This window comes from Zootoca vivipara, chromosome Z1 (genome assembly GCF_965207765.1).
Source record: "Zootoca vivipara chromosome Z1, rZooViv2.hap1.1, whole genome shotgun sequence".
Taxonomy (NCBI): Eukaryota; Metazoa; Chordata; class Lepidosauria; order Squamata; family Lacertidae; genus Zootoca; species Zootoca vivipara.
The window spans coordinates 33,600,615-33,608,376 of NC_142583.1; positions in this window are offsets into that span (position 1 = coordinate 33,600,615).

Below are 7,762 nucleotides of genomic sequence, written 5' to 3' on the forward strand. Positions count from 1 at the left end.
CTGAGCCCAGCTGGGCAGTGGGCGCCCAGGAGAAGGCCGCGATTTGGCCTCTTTCTGTGGCGGCGGTGCCAAAACAGGCCAAATCGCGGCCTTCTCCTGGGCGCCCGCTGCCCAGCTGGGCTCAGCGGAGCGCCCTTGAGGAAGCGGTGGCCGAGGGAGGGCCAGCCGCCGCCCCCCCCCGTGCCACCGTCACCGAAACAAGCTTCTCCCGGGCGCCCGCTGCCCAACTGGGCTCAGCGGAGCGCCCACTGCTAAAGGGAGGGAAGGCCGCGGCCCCGCCACTCCTCTAGTGCCCGTTTACTGAACGGGCTGAATGACACTAGTGTTCCTATTTAAATACCATTGAACAGCCCATTAAATCCAGCCTCTCTCTTCTCAGCTTGCTTAACTTTTCCCTGCAAGTCAAGGCATATACATCATCCCATTCACATTACAAGCACAAGAGGTTAATGCTGAACATGACAGCCAGCTCTCACATTTCACAGATTTGTAGAGCTGGAAGTAACCCTAAAGGTCATCTAGTCCAATCCCTGGGCCCTGCAATGCAGCTATCTCTAATAAAGCATCAGAATTTTGTATCAGAAACATATTTTTTCACACAGACCTTGAGAAGCAGAAAAAATCTGTACAGACAGATGGCAAAGTGTGCTAATTCTACCACATAATCTCATCCGTAAACATCAGAAAGCTGTGCTTTTAAATATAGACTGTCAGCATTTCCAGCTTTACAATTAATATACAACACAGAGAAAAAGGTTGTATATGTTTTTCAGTATATCACAGCATAAACAATATGAAAGTCAGCTGATATTTAGTCCATTTTTTATAAAGCAAGTTTCCAGGAAGGTACACTTCCAGTTTACTTCCTCCCTCTCCAAAATGGATGACCATAGGCTTGGGAGTCTGTCATAGCTACTGCTTTTGCAATCTATTCTAGCTTTCCTTTCACCTTCTAATTAAAGGGATGCCGTTGCAGCAAGCCAGGTTTCCCAATTGATTCACACTCTCTTCTAGGCATTTGATAGGTGTCATACTGCTAGGAGACAGTGTCCTAAAGTGGCCAAGGCTGCAGCCCTATTCCTTCCTAATGGGGAGAAAGCTCCATTCTACGCACTGGGATTTATTTCTGAGTATACATGTACAGGATTGTGCTGTAATGTTACAAGACATACACATGACTGTATTACTACATTATAAATCCACCCTTTCTGCAAGGATGGTGTACATGGTTCTGCTCTGCCCATTTTATCTTCAAAACACCACTATAAGTTAGGGGAGGCTGAGAGACAGGGACTCATCCCATCAAGCTTTGTGGCTGGGGTTTGAACTCTCTTACCAAACACCTGCACCAGAAGTCTGGTGTGAGGGAACAATGCTTGAATAGTTGCATCAGACCAAGTTGTTGTCATAGTCTTGTTGCTAAGCAGCAACATGCAGATCTCAGTGGAGTGTTAGGCCAAGGAGCAAAGAGAGTTTCTGAGGTGTACTTGCCTGGAGGCAGAATCAGCTTGCAAGGTCAGGTCAGGTCCAGCCCTAGGGTCAAACAAACAGCAAACCGTGTGGTGAGACAGTCCAAGAAGTCAAGGAATTGGATGGTCTCAAGGGTCAAGACATTCAGGAAGCAGCAAGGTAGGGCCAGGAACTACAAGTCTTGTTATCAGCATCTGACTGCTGCTGGAAACTCTGCTTAAGAAGATTGAAGGCAGCTGGTTCTCATCAGCACCTCCACCACCACCTCCCCTTTCAGACTGCTGTTCAACAGGTGAAGCTGATTCCTGGGCCATGACAGTTGTGGGTGTTGCAGTATAGGTACTTGGGACTTGTGGCCCTGCAGGTGCTGTTGGATTCCAAATCTTACTATCTCTGACCTTTAGTCATCCTGAGAGTTGGAGCCCGACAACGTTTGGAAGGCCACAAGCTCCACATCCCACCTGTGAAGGATAACACAACATTCTTGCAGGAGAACAGCTGTATTGAGCCTTGATGAAACATGCTCCTCAGCTCCCTTTCTCTGATCACCCTCTCTACCCATCAGATGTCAAGGCAATAAGCAATTATCTTACTTTTAAAAGACATCTGAAGGCAGCCTGGTTTAGGGATGTTTTTAATGTTTAATGCTGTATTGTGTTTTTAATATTCCATTGGAAGCCGCCCAGAGTGGCTGGGGAAACCCAGCAAGACGGGTGGGGTATAAATAAATAAATAAATTATTATTATTATTATTATTATTATTATTATTATTATTAATTTACCCAGCAACTACAAAACTGTTCAGGAGTGTTGAGGTTCAAGGAGCTGCAAGAAAGTGCCTGCCCAGATAATTTTTTTAAAAAAGGTAAAGGACCCCTGGGTTTTGGAACTCACCTTGCTTTACAAGCCGAGGGAGCCAGCCTTTGTCCGCAGAGTTTTTCCGGGTCATGTGGCTAGCATGACTAAGCCGCTTCTGGCACAACGGAACACCGAAACCAGAGCAGCGCACGGAAATGCCGTTTATCTTCCTGTCGGAATGGTACCTATTTATCTACTTGCACTTTTTGGCATGCTTTTGAACTGCTAGGTTGGCAGGAGCTGGAACTGAACAACAGGAGCGCACCCTGTCACGGGGATTCGAACTGCCGACCTTCTGATCGGCAAGCCCAAGAGGCTCAGTGGTTTAGACCACAGTGCCACCCGCATCCCTGCTTTGTCATGCTGGCCACATGACCTGGAAGCTATACGCCGGCTCCATCGGCCAATAATGCGAGATGAGCGCGCAACCCCAGAGTCGGTCACGACTGGACCTAATGGTCAGGGGTCACTTTACCTTTACCTTACACCGGGTGATATAGCAAATGAATGGCATGCAAACATTTTAGGAAAGCTTGGCATTATTCCATGGACTCATTTGGCCCTACATCATTGCAATCACATCCTTATTGCCATGGAAACTACAAATTCAGACCCAGTTCCAAATTTCCATGGTGAACACTTAGTAGTAAGAGGCGTACTGAGACAAAATAGAAAGCAGGTTTCTTGTGGAGGCAGAGGGGGAGGGAAGCTGCCTCATTAAATGATACAGCAGATCTTACCAGCAGATCTTTCTATCTTTCTATCTTTAAGGTCAGTAAGAAATAGGATAGATACATATGCATAGTTTCATCCTTCAACCAAGAGGACATTGACTAGTTTCAAAGTACCTTAGGTTGGACCTGAAGAGAGGCAATGAAGTCACAGACCATAGTAACAAAGTCCACACATAGACGGTCCCAGGACCAATCCCTAGCACCTCCATCATAGCAGAGGATGGAAAAGGCTGCACCAGATCCTGGGGAGTTGCTGCCATCCAACAGCAGGCAGCACTGGTCTAGATCGATCAATGGTCTGCCTCAGAAAAAGGCTGTATACTACATCCCTCACCAATAGCAACAGTTGAATATTCCTCCCAACCAAAGCAGCTGGGTGTATTGAACTTCATCACAATACTAAGTGAAATATACTCGGAGTCCTGTAGTGAGTGCATGCTCTTTATTGCAGCTTGTAAAACAGTGAATGAAATGCCCCCCCAAAACCTCAGGCTTTTATATACTACAGCAGGAGGAGGCGGAGGAGGGGCCGGTCTCTGGCCTCCAAGTCTCTGCGTCCAATCCCTGTGTCCGTGGGGCACATGTGCAGTAGCGCGGACACAGGGACTGGACGCAGAGACACAGGGACTTTATTATATAGGATTAGCCTTTTATCTCACTTTCTAACTTCCTTCAACATCTCCTCAGTTCCTTTTCCCTTAGCGGAGGAATACATTTCCCTCCAACCTCTCTGTCTCCACTGCCCTGTTGTCTCAGCATGCAAGGAGTTATGGGTACAGGCATAGGTATATTTTTCCCAAGTAGTTCATAATATCGCAACTGGATCTAAGTTTAAGCCACTAAATAATTAAATTTAAAAGATATTGAGGGTTTTAATCTCTGTTCAAAATGACACCTGCATTTGCAGCATCACAAACATGTTCTTGTATACAATCTTCTGAAGTAAAACTAAAAGTGTATTATATTATTTTATATTATATTTAGCAACTGACAGATGCAGACACTGATAAATAAAAACACTGAGATTATGCACCATAAAATTGTAGGTCTTTTCTGAACTGCATTGTTCAAGCAATATTTGTGAGTTGAAGAATCATCAAAAGATTATGGTAGCAGTGGTATGGCTCTCCTGTCTTACCAAAAGTGTTCTCAGATCTATTGCAACATTCCTTTCCAAACACTGTTGGAGTAACAGACAGTTTTATAAACAAGGACCATTTTTAGTGCAAAGATGTGGCTATGATGATCAGTGTGTGTTTGTTACTGCCAGATGGAAGTATTGTAATAAGTAATACAGTAAAGTCTATTCAGAAACTGCAGCTGTAAAATGCTGCAAGTCATTGCCTTAGTATACTAGCAAAAGAAGCATGTTATTACCAGAGGTTTAGAAAGAGACATAACCAGCTCATTTGGATGCACTGGTGATATTGATTATTAAAGCCCTCTGTTGTCTGAAACATAGATATCTGACATTGCTTTCTATAGTCAGTGGAAATGGTCAACAAAAATGTCTGAATTCAATGATCCTAACATTAATTTTAGAGCTGCAAACAAATTTTTACAGAGGCCACCAACTGTTAGATCTACTTTTCTCTCTCAGATGCCCTAATCTTACTGCCCTTTACAACAAGTATTAGTTGCCCTTTTCATTAATTATTTTTAATGTGCATCACAGCTACATCTCTACCCACTCTGAAATTTAAGTGCAGATTAGGATATATTTGAGGTCTGCTGGGGATTGCTTTCCTCCAAGTGGCTTCCCTGTAAGACTGAGATGGAATAGTTGGCATGTATGATTGCACTTGTAGGTGTGTGAACCTCTTTATATCTTAATATATTAAACCTTTGCTCAACTAATTTGTAGAGACCTCTCTACCTGAACTGCACATTTCCACTTAACAAATTCAACTAAGGAAAATGTAACCTCTAGTAAACATCTTATATATGGTTGCAACCTGAAGCTTACAGGAAGGCAGAAATAAAAAAAAGGCAAGGCAGTAATCTATTCTCTGGTTTAAAATGCCAGTCTGGCAAAACACTGAAAAGGATATCAAAGCTTGGATTTGACTTTTTCGACTTACAGAACAATTGCATAGGAAAATGTTATTGCAAGTTCATGATCTCTATTGCCATGAACATCCCCATACTAAAATGTTGATTTACAAATCCACTTAACACAGCAAGCATTTTTTTTGTTCCTCCCTAAGTACTACTCGGCTCCTCCAAGCTCTACGGAACAGCAATTCTGACAGGTTGAGTTCTTTCTGCTCTAGTACATTCGATTTCCTGAATGCCTCCCCCATCTCCAACACAGTCCAAAGTAACAAGAAAACTATTGAGACTGTACATTTTCTGAAGCTTCAAGTATGCATTGTGGCTTAAGATTATAGCCCAACTTTCTTTAAAGCCCTCAAGGGAGCATTATACGTTAATGTTAAATAAATAGAGTACAAGAAGCCAATTCAAAAACAAACACCACTAAAGAAAAATGTCTAGCAGTGTATATTAGAAGTGATTTTAATGAGCTTGTACCGTTTTAGGTAAAGGTAAAGGGTAAAGGGACCCCTGACCATTTGGTCTAGTTGTGACCGACTCTGGGGTGCGGCGCTCATCTCGCATTATTGGCCGAGGGAGCCAGGTCATGTGGCCAGTATGACAAAGCCACTTCTGGTGAACCAGAGCAGCACACGGAAACACCGCTTACCTTCCCGCTGTCATGGTACCTATTTATCAACTTGCACTTTGAGGTGATTTCAAACTGCTAGGTTGGCAGGAGCTGAGACCGAGTAATGAGCGCTCACCCCGTCGCAGGGATTCGAACCGCCAACCTTCTAATTGGCAAGCCCAAGCCCAATTTTACTTGGTTGTAAACTGCCTGGTAGGTATCTTTTTATGACAGGTGGTATGGAAATGGTTTACAATAGATAAAACAATAATACTTGTATGCAATAATCAATAAAGTAATATCATACAATATAGTAACTTCATTTCGCCTGTCTATAAATAAGCAATACTTTGTATACTGTTCACTAATGCTGAATGTGAAGCTTATTGACCACATGTATCTCCTTATCTCCACGTTTGGAGAAATTATGTCCTCCCTTAAAGAGGTGTGTTATGGGTGGGTAGGTCCCTATATGCAGGGTTTAATCAGGCCAATGGGACGCAGGCTAAACGGATCAAGGGACCTATGACCTATGCACATGACCAAGAGCTTCCTCTTTCGGTGCGTGCATCGGAACACACACACCCCTCTCCCTACTTTTAGGGCTTGTGCACTTGACCTTGCTATGCCATCGTGTGTCGTCTGTTGTTGGGACAGGGGCACGGCAGGAATTTTCCCCACTTGGCTAACTGGCTGGTTTTGCCTGCCGCGTAGCAAATTGTCACAACTTGTAAGATTGCGGATAGGCTCTGGTTCAGGTGATAGGGATGGGGGAATGCTCTCGCCATCCCTATGTGAAGGGTATTCCGTTAAAGGAATCCAGGGACACAAATGGTTTGGTCAACCCTGTGAGGGGTCCCTGAGTCCAGGCGGACATCTGGGTGGTGGACATAGCCTGTTCCTGGCTTTCCGCCTATCCAAGTGTTCACCCTAGGCTGACCTACGCTGGTGCCCTGGGTCAGCACTACCTACAACGGGTGCAGGGAGCTAGTTGAACCAGAGCCTATGCAACCACTCACTTGCTGTAATCAATAAAGTTGTGGCTTAAATTCTGCCACAATTTGAGTCTTGTGTGAATTCATTCAAGGGGGAGGTTTAAAGGTCTGAACACGCAAAACAATTATCCTGTCTTATTAACCTACACCCCAAGACATATTTATCCAAAAATTCTATCTTGAATTGTTCTACTTATGGTAGTTTTAGCTGCTTCTCAACTATTCTCAGGTTCCAGGGACACCTACATCCATTTTTATTACCCCAGTCCTTTTAACATTGGTTTGCATCCCCCCACTATCTGCACAGTGACAGTGATAAACAACTGCTAACTAATAATAATGGTACAAATTTATTACAAAGTATTTCAGTAGATCAGACTTTTTATGTGTCCTAAAAAAAGAAGGAAAACAGAGTATTTCTCTGTCAATTTTCTCAATGGGATTTGCCGACCACCCACTGCTTCTCAGTTGTTGAACATTTTGGAAGTCGAACAGTTTTCCAGAACAGATTACGTTCAACAACCGAGGTTCCACTGTATTTTAAAAAGAAAGGGGAACAGAAATAACACTAGTATGGCCTTTATATCCAATAGGATGTGCACACTTTGATTTTGTGCTTGAATAGTTGAACCATATTCCTTCCTAACAGGGAGAAAGCTCCATTGTATGCACTGGGATTTATTTCTCAGTATACCTCTACAGGATATATTAATGAAGCTTTTATACTTCACTAGTTGGATTAAAAGGTGCAGATAGTATTATTTAGGCTTAACTAGATCATGAATTATTAAACTGTTTGCTCCCAGGACCCACTAAGATGGCTGACAATGACTGAGGCTCAGCAGTCACAAAATGGTGGTGCAGGGCCAGAAGAAGTTACAAAATGGTGGCAAGGTAGAGTTTGGCACAAGGAGCTGGCAATCACTTGCATGATTTTGTACTGGTATTGAATCAATCTTTTGAAATGGCTACTTTTTACCTCAGCATTTTCCTTGCAGCAAGGAATCCAATACACCAGTTTTCCTCCTGCTAAATACAGA